Below are 14,602 nucleotides of genomic sequence, written 5' to 3' on the forward strand. Positions count from 1 at the left end.
TACTCTAACATTCCTATATAGTGCAAACACTGTGACTTCAGCAGAGGTAGGGCAGGCTGCCAATATCCCTTTGCTAACTGATAAAATGCTCTTAACTAATATTCTCAGGGTTAAGGAACCCTGGGGGTCCTAAGATGAGAGAGATTCTGCTATTGTTACAGGAGGCAGCATATCATCAGCAGCTTAGGGTTGGGAAAATAATAAGTGAGAGATGGAAATATTTTGATCAGAGTCTTCATTCGCATGTTCCCTTCCTTCTTTGCCTCTCTCATAGCCCATTCACATTTTCCTGCTAACCATGTGCTGGACATATGGGCATGAAAGCCAGACCTTCAGTGTGATGTGGTTCTGTTCGCCGAGATGGGAATTTGTGTTGCAGATGTTTCGTCCCCTGTCTAGGTGACATCCTCAGTGCTTGGCAGCCTCCTGTGAAGCGCTTCTGTGATGTTTACAGTGGTTTGTCTCTGCTGCTTCCAGTTGTCAGTTTCAGCTGTCCACTGCAGTGGCCGGTATATTGGGTCCAGGTCGATGTGGACTCAATATACCGGCCACTGCACCGGACAGCTGGAACTGACAACCGGAAGCAGCAGAGACAAACTACTATAAATGCCGGAAGAAACATCACAGAAGCACTTCACAGGAGGCTCCCAAGCACTGAGAATGTCACCTAGACAGGGGACGAAACGTCTGCAACACAAATTCCCAGCTCGGCGAACAGAACCACAACAACGAGCACCCGAGCTACAAATCTTCTCACAAACTTTGAACATCTTCAGTGTGTAGTTGAGGAGCCAGGCATTAGCACTGCTTTGAGACATGATTGGTATAGAGTGAAAGCATCATGGCAGGTCCCTGGGAATAGTGCACAAACCTCCATGGGATCTTTTTGAAATTGTACATGAGCTTCATCGGGATAGTACAGATGTCGTTGAGATTTATGGAAACTTCAGGGTGATCAGCAGACAGCTTCACTGCCAATTGTGGCCCTGATCCATGGGAAGATTGTTGCAGCCTCAAAGCCAAACGTTTGCCAAGTCTGACTGGCCTCAGTGGTTGTAAAGTGCAGACCCTGGCAAACCTGGCATCTGTCAGGTGAGAGACGCATTTGTGGCAGTGATTGTAGAGTTCTTCAAATGTCTCCTGCAGAGCTAGAAGCAATGAAATCAAGAATGATTGATAGTGGCCTTGACAATGTGTGCCTACCTGGTCCACTTAGCAAGAGACCCTTTTACTTCTCAAGCTGCAAATGTTAGTGACCATCTGATGCAATATTCTGAACCTCCTGAAGCACTGCGGTGGGAAATTTCTAGGAAACTGCACCCTCTGCCCCCTCAAGGAGGCAACCCACCACCCATCTTTTCAAGGGCAACTAACGTTCACATCCCACAAATATTTTTTTTAATCCTGTTTTAAGGTTATCACTTGTTGTAAACCACACCTCTGTGCCCATATCTACTCTTCTGCAAATTGGCAAATGAATGAGAGGAAAACTGCTTCCACTGTTGGTCCTGCTGATGATGACATCAGTGCTTCCCACCTCGATTGTCACCAGACCTCCAAGTCCAAACCCCTAGCAGCACCCAGGCTGAACTGATGAGAAATGCAGACTCCAAAGTAGTAGAATTCTTAAAAAAAAATTGTCTTGGGATTTGGGCATCACTGGCTAAGCCAACATTTATTGCCCATTCCTAACTGCCCAGACGTAAATTAAGAATGAACTGCATTACTGTGGGTCTTGTTTCACATGTACGCCAGGCTGGGAAATGATGGCAGATTCCCTCCCTGTAGGGCACTAGTGAGCCAGGTAAAAACAATGACTGCAGATGCTGGAAACCAGATTCTGGATTAGTGGTGCTGGAAGAGCACAGCAGTTCAGGCAGCATCCGAGGAGCAGTAAAATCGATGTTTCGGGCAAAAGCCCTTCATCAGGAATAAAGCAGTGAGCCAGATGAGTCTTCAGCACAATATTTTTACATAGTTTCCATTAACTAGCTTTTTTAAACTCCAAATGTTTTTTATTGAATTCAAATTCCACCATCTGCCATGTCAAGATTCAAACCCACATCCTTATAACATTAGCCTGAGGTTCTGGGTTACAGGTCTAGTGACAAAATTAGGGGGGGTCAATTTAGAACAGAAGTGAGGAGACATTTCTTCAGCCAAAGAGTGGTGGGCCTGTGGAATCCATTGCCATGGAACATTGGAAGGCGGGACATTGGGTGTCTTCAAGGCAGAGATTGATAAATTCTTGATCTCACAAGGAATTAAGGGTACAGGGAGAGTGTGGGTGAGAGGAATTGAAATGCCCATCAGCCATGATTAAATGGTGGAGTGGATGATAGGCCGAATGGCTTTGCTTCCACTCCTATGTCTTATGATATTATTACTACTACTATCTAATGATGTTGTCACTCTACTGCCATTTCTCCCCGCCTGACTGTCAAAGTGGTGGAAATTACCTCCAAAGCAGGGAAAGCACACTCTCAGCACAAACCTGATGAGCAAAATCCTTAAGCTTAGGTAAGGAAGCAGATATGAGGTCTCAGCACTCAAATGAATTTCCTCCCCATCATTCGTTTCATCATTTCAAAATCCTATTGCCCTCATGCTTAGACTCAGGGTCAAAGTTTAAATAGACAGTTAAATACTATAATTGACTACTCACCGCTCCCTCAAGGATTTCCCATAAACAGCAAAACCTCACACAGTTAAAGAAAGGGGTCAGATTGCTGCTGACTTCTCAACTGCTGTCACCTTCAGCCCTTTTAACTAGCTGCCTGTTTCCAAATGCATTAGCTTCTTCTTGTTAAAAATCTCCCAGTTTTGTCTACACTCATTATCTTTTTTCTTTCTGCCTCTTAGAAGAAATTAGAATCCCTGTATTATAAGCAGAAGCAATTAAGATATTTATCATTCCTATCTTTCAGAAATACAGGGGACATCATTAATTTGCTTCAAATCAGCAAGTTATTTTTTAAAAGTAACATTCAAATTAGGAAGACCATGCTATATCGTTCTAGTACACATTCTGAAGATTAAAAAGTCTATAAAAATGTTAAAAATATCAACTTACATGTACATAGTGCTTTGGTATAATAATGTAAAATGCCCCAAAGAGGTTCACAGGTGTGATAATTGGGCAAAAGATATTAAAATAAGTTACCAAAGGCTTGGTGAAAGAGGCAAACGTTAAGGGCCAGATGCAAGCAAATGAGACTGGTTCAGTTTGGGAACCTAATTGGCATGGATGCGTTGGACCAAAGGGTCTGTTTCCATGCTGTATGATTCTAAGCGGAGGAGAGTCAGAAAAGGGAGAAGGTTTTGAAAGGCGGTTGCAGTGTTTAGGATCTAATTCATAGCTGCCAATGGCAGAAGTCATTAGGTCTCAAAGGACCAGAACTGAAATAATACTGAGAATTATAGAGTTGGAGGAGGCTACGGCAATAAGGAGACAGAATGAGGGGTACAAACACTGGGATTCTTTAAACATACTATACTTCAATATTGCTGAATCAGACACCATCAGAACAATATTTATTTATGAGTCTTGAGCTGCCTAATGCATACAGTTTTTGAGATTTTTGTTGAGATTTGTAGCTCAGCTTGAGGTTCAGGTTGTAAGTCTGCTCGCTGAGCTGGTAGGTTTGTTTGTAGACATTTTGTCACCATGCTAGGTAACATCACCAGTGAGTCTCCAATGAAGCACTGGATTCTGTCCCACTTTCTATTTTTGTGTCTTGGTCTGTTACCGTGGGTGATATCATTTCTGGTTCTTTTTCTCAGAGGTTGCTAATGGGGGCCAAATCGACGTGTTTATTGATGGAGTTCCAGTTTGAATGCAAGCATTGAATGCCTACCAGCTCAGCACGCAAACTTACAACCTGCAGACAGTATTTTTTTGTAAAACTCGACATTCAATTGACATGTGTGAAATATTTTAAGTTTGCCCTCAGTTTTTTCTTATTCCTTCCAATACTAATTGAGCGAGCTCCGATGCTGGACCAATGCTGGGAAATGGGACACACTGCAAATAATCAGAGGACACAGCCCAACATGAATTCATAGCTCAAAATTGTCATTGAACGCCAGGCTCCTGAGAAAGACTTGAAGTGAATAGGTTTAGTGAAGATTACGCAATTAAATAATTAACTTCTGTTCAACTCTGAGCGAGAAAAGAAAAATGGGAATATCAAAACGTTGTGGTTGATTTTTGCTTGTTCAGAAAGAATTTTGTGCATTGTGGAAGAGAGGCTGCAGTGTCATCCAGTGGGAACAGTGAGTAATTGCATGCTCATGAGTTGAAACGGGCTGTTTTCCCATAAATGTAAGGAATTTATCAATGGTAACGTTACGAAAGAAAATCTGAATTAAGATTTTATAGGCAAACAGTTACTTTAGATGCAAAATCTTGAATAGGAGGAAAAGACAAGATATTGGAGTCAATGTTTATCCGGTCAGCCACGATTGCACTGAATGGCGCAGCAGACTCTGACGGGCCGAATGGCCTACTTGTACCCCTCCGGCTTCTGGTCTGATGTTGCTGTTCAGCCTTATCCATTAAAAATAAAGTCCTCACCAGGTTTAATTTTTTTTAAATGTGCATTAGTCACTTTCAAATGAAATGACTAAATCACCATTTCAACGATTTGCGGTTTTGTTTTTGACGTAAAACGTGGTCAAACAATGCAGGAAGAGGCCACTCGGCCCATCGGGTATGGACTGACCCTCTAAAGACTATTCCACCCGTCTCGACAACCCCGCGTTATTTTTTTTTAGAACGGTGGCTAACCCACCTAACCTGCATCTGGAAACATTTCCATTCAAGTGCTGAAAATTGTTTGCCCGGTTTTAACCCGAGAGCAAATTACTGCGGATGCTGAAAGTCTGAAACACGAAATGGACGGACGGGCAGAATGTGTGTGGGGTTCTCTCCACAGATCCTGACCATTTCCAGGCAATTTTCGAATTTTATTTGGGCTAAGTCCCAATCTTTATCTCTCTCCTCCATAGGCTCCAGGCCAGTCGGGCAGCCCTCTCTCGAACAGCGACTCGGGAGGTTTAACTTGCTGGAGGGGATGCAAGTATCACACGGGCAAGGAATGCAGCTGACACGGATGGTGAAAGGACAATGCATGTGTACAAACTCTCGGCGTATCTGGGACACCACCGCTGTGTTGCTTTGAGACACATTCTATGGCCATTACTCCTGCATCTTGAGCAGAGCAAATACATTTCTAAAGAAAGACTGTTCTGAAATGAAAAGCAAATGATCTATTCATTTAAATTGCAACTTCGGCAGATAAATTGTGAAAGCAACTTAAGGGTGTTACAACTATAACAGGCAGGGAAATTAAGGCAACCTATTTCTGTGGCGAAGCTCCTTGCGGAAATCGTGATAGGATTTACTTTTCAAGTAGAGGAGTCCCGAAGGACACTCTTTTTACGCATTTGGTCTGTTCAGAGGCTGGTTCCGTGGAAACACACTCATAACTCATTCAGGAAAAGGCGATGAGGGGAGGTGACAGATTCAGGTCGATAGTAACGATTCAGGCAATCTAAAATAAATGTTCAGGCTTTTGGAAAAGAACGAGCTTGTGTTAACGAGAAAGAGAGGGAAATCTACTTTCTCTTTCCTCTTGCAATACCAGTAATCATGCTTTTCAGTCTTAACCTGGTCTGAATTTTGCTGGTACATTGCAAACAAAATACATCAGAAACTAGGTGTGTTCGTTTTGCAAACATGCCCGTACGAATTTCTTTTGTTAAATTCTGAAGAATCGATTTTTGCTTCCCCATTAAACATAATCAACGAGCAACTATTAACGAACACCTCAAATATTACCAGCTTTTGTTGTAACTGTGATCTGTCTATTCGTAAATTGCCACCCTCACTGACTCCCGCACACCGCCATCCCCTGTTTCGGTGAAAAACCTCACAGCCATCCCCACGATTTTACTACAAATTGTCATGCATTTTGCAAAATCTTATTTTCCAATTTTCGCAGAGATTGACTAGAGGAACTGGCGGCATCACCGACTTACCTAATTGCAATTCATGTGGTCCATACCGGACAGAAATAGGCACCCAATAGCAGCTGCTTTAATTTTGATTTAAAACCGAGCGATTTATGAATGAAACTCGTCTGGTTCCACCCACGCCAGGGTAACGTGGTGTTTGGACCGCTCACATGACGGCTGCGGTGCTGACGCGGATCGTGGAGGATTTGGGGGGGGGAGAGAGCAGCAATGATGCTGAAAGGGCGTAAGTTTATGAAGCGGCATTCACTGATTCACTTCGATCCTGCGCTCGGAAATCTCCGCTCCACTTCAGCACACAGGGTCCCCTTCCCACACCCACCAAACCCTGGCCTCAGCAATGAGGCTGCTGCAGTCGTAAAACAGCTTTCAGAGCGTCATTTCTACCTCTTATCACATCCCTCCAAAAATGATCTATTTGCAGAAACCCCCATGTCTACAAACCTGGGTTTAAACATAGAATTCCTATGGTCCCCACAAACCGAGCGAAGGATAGCGCATCCACTTACATGATGAATGCATCTACGCGCCCTGAACACGGTGGGCAATTCACCGAACCTGTACATCTTTTTCACTGTAGGAGGAAACCCACACAGGGGAGAATGTGCAAACTCCGCACAGTGCCTGAGGTTGGAATCGAACCTGGGTCTCCGGTGCTGGGAGGCAGCAGTGAGCTACTGGGTCTCCAGCTATTATACACACTTGTGGGGCCACATTTGAGGACTGGAACCCGGACCACCCAGCTCAGAGGTTAGGGATACGAGCACGGCACCCTGGTTTTGATTTCGTTTTGGTGTTTGATTAGGCACCTCGCTCCTCCGCCTGGTGCTGATGGGGTTTTCCAGAGCAGTAGCAATGTGGAAGGAGGTTTTTTTTAAAAAAAAACTGCCTTCCGTTTTCAAAATAAACCACCCATTACACACCCCACCCCCACTGAACCCCAAACCACCCCAACAGAACCTCAAAGGCGAAGCTGCAGATTAAAATGACTTGAAAGGGTAAACAATGGGGAGTAGGGAGGAAGGGAGGGGTGTGGAGGTATCTGTGCGAGAGAAAGAGGGAACGGGTGCGAAGGAGTGGTCTGGAGGGTGTAGAGGAGTGGATGGGATAGAAGGAGGGACTGGTGTTGTGGAGAAGGAAAAGGAGGGAGAAAGGTGACAGACAGTTCTGGAGGAGGGATTTGGAAGATTGAGAGGGGTGAGGAGGAATGGGAGAGGGCCTGGAGGAGAGAGGGAATGCAGGATTGGGAGGAGTGGGCATGGAGCTGTGGGAGAGAGGATAGGAGCGAGGAGAAGAGAGGGAGGGGTGGGGTGAGGGGGAATGGAGGAGGGAAGGGTGCGGAGGAATGGAGGGTTGGGAAGGTTGTGGAGGAATGGAGGGCCGGGAAAACTGTGGAGGGTCGGGAGGGGAAGTGTGGAGGGAGGGAGCGAAGGGAATCGGTGAAATATTTAAACACAGCTAGAGTGACGGTGATGGGGAGTTGAATTCGAGCCGCTGTTTGCTCCAGGCGGTGGGTGTCAGCACCGCATCAGGAAACAGAGTGGGACAGTGAAGCTCTTCCCGCTTCTCGTGTCTCTCAAATGTGCAGTTATGTAACTGATCACATCACAGTGTTACGTTTTTTGCTCAATGGAAATCTTGCTGTTTTTGAAGTCTCACTCGAGAGATGAGTGGGTCGTGTGCGGGCGAACAGTTTTTTTTAAAAAACAAAACCTTCATCTCATTTCTATCATTCACTATTTTCGAATGTAAGCCTATGTTATTTGTGGTGGAGGAGAGCTAATTTAGAAACTGCTCACACAGATCAGTTTAAATCAACTTGCTCGTGTAATCCCTGTACTTCAATAGCACTGCTCTCAAGTTAATCATGTCACTCCGCGAACTGCATAAATAGTTTAATTTGAGACCTCCCAGCCCTGGGCCAGAAGTAGCAGGCTGGAGGCTCACTTGTTGGCTGCAAGAGGCGAGTTTGTAACGCCGCCAAATAATTTGACTTGTAAATCATTTCAATAAGGTCAGAGTGGGAGAGTTTCTTGGCTAGCCGTCACGCATAAGGCGATGGTAGACCATTTCAGTGCATTACCCGTAATTGTGGACCGATTCATAGGAAGTACATAATCCAAGCTCCAGAAACAAGGACCTCAGATAAGACAAGCAGTCTTAACAGAGTCGAAAAGTGTGGCGCTGGAAAAGCACAACAGGTCAGGCAGCATCCGAGGAGCAGGAGATTCGGGCATAAGCCCTTCATCAGGAATAACAGATAAGCTGTTAAGAATTATATGTATATACATCTCTCATGCCCCCACCATCGTAATGGCTGTGATTTTAAATCCAACAGGAGGTTTTACTTGATAGGACAACCTTTCTGATAGTTTCCCTAACATGAAAAACTGGTGGGGTATTGTGGCTTTAAAGAATCGAGCAGAAGTTTGTTACAGGTAATATTTACAAATATATTCATAGACACATCAGTGTCTGGGCTCACATTGAGCAATTACGCAAAGCAGCATGGTTCAAATAATCCTGAAGGGAGATGGAATATGAGACCTTTACACCCTTAGGTCACATGTTATCATGATGATATCATGAGCTCACCTCACAGGGGGGGGGGCGTGCTGAAGCTTGGGGCAGTTGTTGCCAAGGCGCAGTGGGGAAAGACCACTGTGTATGGTCTGCCTGCCTAAGAAGAACAGGGGGCCCACTCAGTAGTTGGGCTCTGCTGACGCCTCAGCTAAATATCTGGATGGTCAATGTACAGACTTGTACATATGAATAATTAATTCTGATCTCTGTATGTAAAGAAATGGAATGTATATGTATGTATGGCATCACCAATTGTATAGATATCCAAATAATTTATGAATAAAGTATATTTTTTGAAATAAAAAAACAGCGAAATATAACAATATCCCTCCTTTTCCCAAAGATAAAGACCTTTCCCTAACAAATATGTATGGCTATACATAGGCATATGTTGTCAATACAATAATTTATACAAATAGCATTCACAGACATATCAGTGTCTGGGCTCACAATAAGCAGCATTGATCAAACATGAGGTAAAGCATGATTTACAAGTCTAATATTTTGAACTTCAATACAATGCTTTGGAAATTGGACAATATCCCTAACCTGTTGATTGTATACCCACCTGGAAAAGAATGTGTTGCTCTCTGTTGCATTTGTTTTACAATTTGGTTTTTGCTATTGGTCACTGATATCCATCATCACTGTTCAACCATCATTGCTAGAATGTTCTTCCCAACCCTCTTCATGTATAATTAGCCTGAAGTGACTTCTGTTCCATTCCAAGGTAACACCATAATCAGTCATGACTCCGTATGACCTAGACTGGTTGTAAATTTTAGATGGTGCCCATTGATGGTGACCAAGTATTTGTAGTTTTAACTCACACTCTTTGCCCAGTGAACAGTTTTGGCTGCCTTTTCTCTGCTCTCTCATTGTGTATCTCTTTCACTTTTGTCTTGTCTTTGAAGAATAGTTAGACATTTAGTTGCTGGGTGACATCATTCACATTTGCCTAAATTGTGCTGGGGATGATTATCTTTATTGGTGTTGCACAAAAATGCAAAAATGGCATTACAATTAATGATTATTGATCTGACAGTATGTACATGTTAGTCTGTGTGGATAGTTGGTGATGATGTGATATAGGTTATTCCCACTTAATACAAGTTGAGTCATTCAACATGGAAACAGACTTTCATCTGAATGTGACATTGTCCCATTTGCCAGCATTTGGCCCATATTCCTCTAAACCCTTCTTATTCATATACCTATCCAGATGCCTTCTAAATGTTGTACCTACCTCCACCACTTCCTTTAGCAGTTTGTATTATACATGCACCACCCTCTGCATGAAAATGTTACCCCAGAGGTCCCTTTTTAATCTTTCCCCTCTCATGATAAACCCATGCCCTCTAGTTTTGGACTCCCCTTCCCTGGGAAAAAGACTTTGACTATTCACCCTATCCATGCCCCTCATGATTTTATAAACATCTATAGGGTCACCCTTCAGTCTCTGATACTCCAGGAAAAAAAGCCCCAGCCTATTCAACTTTTCCCAAAGGTAAAAACCTTCCGTTACCGGCAACAACCTTTTAAATCTTTACTGAACCATTTCAAGTTTAACAACATCTTTCCTATAGCAGGGCAACCAGAATTGAATGCAATATTCTAAAAGTGGCTTCATCAATGTCCTATACAGCTGTCACATGACAGTCATGAGTGTAGTGCTGAAAAAGCACAGTAAGTCAGGCAGCATTCGAGGAGCAGGAGAAACGTTGATTTTCCAGCACCACACTCTCAACTCTTATCTCCAGCATCTGCAGACCTCACTTTCTTAAAGCTGTCATGACATCCAGACTGCTACAGTCAATGCTCTGACCAATGAAGGCAAGCATGCCAAATGCCTTCTTCAACACCCTGTTCACCTGTGACTCCACTTTCAAGGAACTTTGCACCTCCATTACTAGGGCTCTTTGTTCGGCAACACTCCCCATACACATGTTGGCCAGACCAGCTAAGAGATTTCTTTCCTTAAAGGACATTAATGAAACAGTAACAACAGCATAGTTTCTATTTGCTCTATCTTTTTATTCTAGATTTCCAGATACAAATTTCACCATCTGTTATGATAGGGTTTGAACTCGTGTCCCCAGAAATTGAGGTTATTGGTTCAGTGGCATTACCACTTACCACCATCTCCAAAGTCATGACATCTTGGTCTAGACTTTTCATGATCAATTCTGTATGGCCAAAAGGAACAAACCTTTTCAAGTACTTTAATACCGTCAAGAAGAAAATTATGCCCAGTTCTGGTTGGCCAATTATAGGAAGGATATTATTAAGCTGGAGAGTGTTCAGAAGAGATTTACCAGGATGTTGCCAGGTATGGAAGGTTTGAATTATAAAGAAAGGCTGTGTTTAGATTAGAGTGGTACTGGGAAAGCACAGCAGTTCAGGCAGAATCCGAGGAGCAGTAAAATCGACATTTCGGGCAAAAGCCCTTCATCAGGAATACAGGCAGAGTGCCTGAAGGGTGGAAAGATAAATGAGAGGAAGGTGGGGGTGGGGAGAAAGTAACATAGAGTACAATAGGTGAGTGGGAGTGGGGATGAAGGTGATAGGTCAGGGAGGAGGGTGGAGTGGATAGGTGGAAAGGAAGATAGGCAGGTAAGACAAGTCATGGGGACAGTGCTGAGGTGGGGGAAGGGGAAATGAGGAAACTGGTGAAGTCCACACTGATGCCCTGGGGTTGAAGTGTTAAAGGCTGGATAGGTTGAGACTTTTTTCACTCGAGCGTAGGGGATTAAAAGGCAATCTTATAGAAGTTTATAAAATAATGAGGAATATAGAGAGGGTTAATAGTATTTGTCTTTTCCCTAGAATTTGGATTTCTAGACAAGGGGGAAGATTTTTAGGATGAGTGGAGAGAGATTTTAAAAAGACATGAGGGACAAAGTTTTGACACAGGGTGGTTCACTTGTGGAATGAACTTCCTGAGGAAGTGGTGCATGTGTGTACAAACATGTTTAAAAATGTTTGGATAAGTACATAGATAGGAATGGTTTGGAGGGATATGGGCCAGGAGCAGGCAGGTGGGACTAGTTTGGTTTGGGATTCAGTTTGGATGCGGTAGTTGGACTGAAGGGTCTGTTTCCATGTTGTATTACTCTCTGAATTAAGAAGAAGTATATTAACTAAAGAGAAAGAGACTTCAGAGTTTTGAGTTCTGACTTCTCCTAAAGCAAAAGGAATGGCCAATTTTTGACTTTGCTCTTGAGAATGAAACAAATGCCTAGGATCATTCCTGTAGGAATATAAACATGTTAATAGTGAAAATGTAAAACACGTCAAAAGAAAAATGTTAATGATGGGAAAAGGTAAACCAACAGGTAGAGGAAGAACTTTGGGAGAATTTTGTAGAGTAACGCAGCACCAATCAAGAAGATAGCTGATAACTTCATATGACATTCACAGTACAGAAGGACTTAATTCAAGATGGTCATACAGGGTCTCTCCCTGTTGTGTATGTAATGTACATCTTTCAATAAACAGTTTCTGTCACCAAGACCTGCTCCATGTGCATCTCTAAGTGCACTTACAACAATCACTGTATTAAACTGAAGTGCCATAAGATTATATGACCAAATTTATAAGAGGGTTTCAATGCATAAATTTCTAACTCATCAGTATGAGTAATACCAGCTATGCCAAGCTGGCATTTGAGCCCAATGTTGTCTTTTAAATCACATTGGATGTCTCTCATGATGATTGTTTCTTATGTGGTCCAATCAATCATTCTACATTCAATTATTAACAGGTATAGTAATATAGTGATTATAATACTGGGCTGAGACATGTTTAAACCTACCAAAGCAGTTGAATAAGATTGGAATTAAGGGCTACGTGGAGAATGCAGGTAAGTGGAGTTGAAATGCCCATCAGCCATGATTGAATGGCGGAGTGGACTCGATGGGCCGAATGGCCTTACTTCCGCTCCTATGTCTTATGGTCTTATGGAATAAAAAGTTTGTATCAGTAAAGATGTCCATGAAATTTAAAGATTATCATTTTTTAAAAATTGCTTTTTTTTAAGAATAGATCAACCAGCCTTCCTCAATCTGATATGTTCGAGGTTCACAGCAATGTGGATGACTCGTGAACTGCCTTCAGAAATGATTGGTCAAACGACTCACTTAAATTGAAACCACCACAATGACTGCAAAGGTTCGATAAGATGGTTCTCAGTAAAAACAATTACAGATGCCTACTCCTTGAATGAGTAAAAATGTCAGTGGGATGCACTGCTTTCAAGTTTACAGCTTTCCAGTTCATTTCTAAACATGTTTTTGATGTTGGCCATTATATTTCTTGTCCTCTGAAATCTGTCCTGAAAAATGGACACTGGAAACAATCCACCTGCGAATCTATAATCATATGTCTCAACTCCTATGTTGAAGACAGCCAAGACACACGTAGCTTTATTATCTTTACTCTAAACAACTGTACTTTCCATCTACAAAATAAAATTCCTATTCCTTTCAGGGATATGGCCCTTCTCTTCCATTTGCTCTCTCCCATTATTAGTGAACTGCTACAAAGCAATCTGTGAAGGAGTTTATTCTCTTCTTTGCCCTCTACTCCTCCTACCTTTATCTTCTCTCACTCAGTTTCAATTCTTTTTACCTTTGTCTACATCTAATAGGTTATAAGAAAGCTTGATTGTTAATTCTACTGTTCACTGCAATATTTCTTTTCCTGAGCCCTTCTTAACATTTTAATAATATCTTCATGGACATAATTTACCAACATGCTTCTGCTTTTGAAATCTTTTGCTTTTTTTAACTTTCCTAAGTCAGTAAAACTAAGAAAAATGAAAATCAAATTTTGTTCTTTTCTAACATATTCCCTACTAATTTCAAGAGTACCTTGTTTCAAGATATTGAAATGACTTTTTTGTAAAATATTACAAATTGTTCAATTATTTCCTTTACCTTTACGCTAAACTGGGACATTGTCTACCCTCTCAAATTTACATACTCAAGCAATATTTGAAGACGAACTGGGGAGCTTTCCAATGGTGTTTTGCTAATTGATATTTATCCCTTAACCATCCTCACTAATAGCATATTATCTAGTCATTATCACATTGCTAATTGTGCGGCTATATTGTGTGCAATTGGGTGTAGTATTTCCTACATTAGAACAGTACCTACCTTTCCAAAGCACGTAGTTAGCTGTAAGTAGCATTGGAATATTTTGAGATTTCATAGGTGCTATATAAATGCAAGTCTTTCTTTTCTTTCACCCTTTCCCATTTTGTCTTTACTCAAACATTTTTTCTGAGATCAAACCTCTTTACCATTTCCCATCTATTTTTAAACCTTATTTTTATTTTATAAAGTGACAATTTCAAGGTCAGTGGCCTCAGATATTCCCTTATTAATGATTTATTTATGCTTCTCTTTATTTGTTCAATATAGATGTAATGTTATACTCTACCTTTTCATTTTCTCACATGTTGTTTTCTAAATAAAGTTTTCATTCGATTGAGAAATTCATATTCAGTGGAACTTCCAACATTATGCAATCCAATCAATACAAGGGAAATAATATTAGCAGAGTGCATCCCAATCAATATGAAGGAGATCATAACAGAGGAGAGCATCCCAATCAATAACCAGTTCCAGAATCAGTTCCAGTTAACAAGAGCATCTAATCCCTCCCTGTGAAGCAATAGTACCATTATATTTTATTTCCAAATTCATGCAAGTTAATTGTAACTCCTCATAATTTTTTAACAAAATTTTAATTAATCCTTCTATATTGATTTCTCCATAATCATCATAGCTTCCACACTCTTCATTTGTTCTGAAATCTGCCGGCTTCAATATAAAACCTTTCAAGTTTATCCCTCAAATTCCTTAATAATAAACATCTCTTCCTTCCGCCTAACCCCATGCCTAACCCCGCCCCCACTCCTAGCTCCAGTCCCACACCAGGTCCTAGCTCCCAGCCCTGCTGTATTTTCACCATCCCT

The 14,602-nt window shown here is 41.9% G+C and overlaps 1 protein-coding gene across 3 annotated transcripts in view; it reads right to left on the minus strand.

Moving 5' to 3' along the window:
• The window catches only part of cbarpb (CACN subunit beta associated regulatory protein b), a 202,512-nt gene extending 196,375 nt beyond the window's left edge, over positions 1–6,137 (minus strand). For 2 of the 3 annotated variants that reach the window (XM_043721246.1, XM_043721244.1), the window contains exon 1: positions 6,043–6,137. The gene's annotated coding sequence lies outside the window, so the exon portion shown is untranslated. The remainder of the gene's footprint in view (positions 1–6,042) is intronic. The other variant, XM_043721245.1, reaches the window with a different exon arrangement.
• Between the last annotated feature and the right edge of the window lie 8,465 nt (positions 6,138–14,602).

The sequence above is a fragment of the Chiloscyllium plagiosum genome, chromosome 31 (genome assembly GCF_004010195.1).
Source record: "Chiloscyllium plagiosum isolate BGI_BamShark_2017 chromosome 31, ASM401019v2, whole genome shotgun sequence".
Classification (NCBI taxonomy): domain Eukaryota; kingdom Metazoa; phylum Chordata; class Chondrichthyes; order Orectolobiformes; family Hemiscylliidae; genus Chiloscyllium; species Chiloscyllium plagiosum.